Source organism: Nicotiana attenuata, chromosome 11 (assembly GCF_001879085.1).
Source record: "Nicotiana attenuata strain UT chromosome 11, NIATTr2, whole genome shotgun sequence".
Lineage (NCBI taxonomy): Eukaryota > Viridiplantae > Streptophyta > Magnoliopsida > Solanales > Solanaceae > Nicotiana > Nicotiana attenuata.
The window spans coordinates 34,055,899-34,058,617 of NC_031999.1; positions in this window are offsets into that span (position 1 = coordinate 34,055,899).

The following is a 2,719-nucleotide window of genomic DNA, read 5'->3' on the forward strand; positions in this document are numbered from 1 at the left end:
TATATATATATATATATATATATATATATATATATATATATATATATATATATATATATATATATAAAACACACATCCATACGTACCATAACATTGCATTGATTGATACAGACTGGATGCTATTATTAATATTCATCTTTTCTGTTCTTTGCCTTTTCAGCATTTTTTTCCTTCAATTTTTCGTATTTACATTTCAATTTTATATAATTTTCTCTATGAATAATTTTTCTTATTAAAATAAATGAGTCAAAAGTTTTTATTTGAACTTTCTTTTCTTTGGGTGGGGAAAGATCATGAGCGGACAAACGCTCAGTCCTAACTCCTAAGGGGTGGTTTAGTACGAAGTGTAAGTACCATAATACATGTATAAAATCATGTATTAACTTATATATTGCTTGGTTGTTTAAATATATTCAATCGGCATAAAATTCAACATAAGTTATACTACGTTTGGATGTTTTCATCCTAACTTGCATAAGGTTCAGCATAAAATATGTCATGTTTGGTTGCTTTTTCCATTTACAAAATATGTAATACATGGATAACTTATGCAATAAATTTATGTATTATTTATATGTAAGGTAGAATGTGGAACAACTAATATATGTATTAGTAATAAATGGATTAAATAGCCAATAACCAAGAAAAACCTCATTTTTGTTTTATATTACACATTATATAATTAAAATAGAGTAACCATTCAACAAAAATAATCTCTACATTACAATCCATGGATAAGTTATGCAATAAATTTATGTAGAATGTGGAACAACTAATATATATATTAGAAATACATGGATTAAATAGCCAATAACCAAAAAAAAAAACCTCGTTTTTGTTTCATATTACACATTATATAGTTAAAATAATGTAAACATTCAACAAAATAATCTCTACATTACAATCCATAAATTATTAATCTATGCATTACTAATTCTTACACGACTAATCCCTATATAAATAAATCATGCATAATTTCAGATTACATTGCATGTAGTGCGAACTCTCCAAAATAATGCTGAACATGTGTCGGATCATCCAAAAATACACTATTTTTGGAAGATCTGACGCACACTCGGTGATATTTTCAGATACTCTGAGCAACATAGCCAATTCCTGCATAACTAAATCTTGCGTAATTAATCCCTACACAACTAATTCCTTCATTATTAATACCTGTATAACTCTAACCAGCAACCAAACTGTAACGACCCGATTGGTCGTTTTGAGCATTTGCACTTCGCTCGATTATTTGAGGGTATGAGTAGCTCCGTATGATGTAGTATGACTTGTGTGTCATCGGTTTTGGTTTTTCAGGTGATTCAGAATTGGTTTGGAAGAATGAATTTCATGTTTGAAGCTTTAAGTTGGAAGAGTTGACCAAGTTTGACTTTTGAGTATTTCACCTCGGATTGGAGTTTTGATGGTTCCATTAGGTCGGGATGATGATTTTAGAGACGTATATGCCCGGATTTGTATTTGGATATTTCTAGAAGGTTTCTGCACTAAATAGCGAAATTTGGAAATTTGATGGTTCAGAATGTTTATAAGTTTGACTGGGAGTTGACTTTGATGATATTGGGTTCGAATTGTGGTTCCGAGATTTGAAATAGCTTCGTAATGTCATGTGGGACTTGTGTGCGAAATTTGAGTTTATTCTGAGTTGATTTGATAAGGTTTGGCACGAGTTTTGGAAGTTCAAAATTCAAAAGTTCAAAAGTTCGATTTGAGTTGTGATTCGTCTGCGAGACGTGAGCTGCATTCACGTTGTGTGGCATCTTTGGGTATCACATAAGCGTGGGAAGCATCGCGAACGCGTAAGGCATTTTTGGTGGTAGTTTATTTTGTTCATCGCGAACGAGATGGATTGTCCGCGTTCGCGAAGAGTTCGCCTGGGCAGTGCTTATAAGTACTCCATTTCGAAGGATTTGGACATTTTAGCATATTTGGGGCTATGGAGCTCGGATTGCGACAATTTTTGAGGTGATTTTCGTCATACGAATTGGGTTATGTATTCTCTACCCAGTATTGATTATATTTCATGAATCTGTCCTCTTTTTTGGCATTTGGTTGACGACTTCAAAAGAGAAATTGGGAGTTTTTGTCTAAAATTTCATAAAGCAAATTTTTGAGTTTTGAGAATCGATTCGGAGTCGATTTAAGTGAATATAGAATGGTTGGATTATCAAATTTTGTGAGTTTTGTCGGGTTTCGAGGTGCACGCCCGGGTTTGACTTTTTGGTTGAATTTGGACTTTTGATTAAAGATTTCATCTTTATCGATTGGGATTATTTCCTTTCACATTATTTGATGTTCTTGAGTTGCTTTTGGCTAGTGTCAAGCCATTCGGAGGTCGGTACGCGTGAGATGGCATTTTTAGAGTATCGTTTGGCTTGCTTGGTATTGGATACTGCTTGTTCGAGGTAAGTAACACTTCTTAAATTGGTGATGAGGGTATGAACCCCTGAATATACGTGTTATGTGTTTGGTATTAAGGTGACGTGCATGTGGGTGTGCACCGTGTGAATTGTGAGTCGGTTGATTCGATGGTATTGTGTAGTGACCTAATCTTTCGTCTATTACTGAAATTTCTACGTGTTAGAGTAATTGAGCTGTGATCCATGTTAGAAACCATGTTTAGGCTATATTCTTATCCTGTTGGGACCCAATGAGGTCATTTTTGCTGTTGAGTTATATGCTTAAATTGCAATTACATACT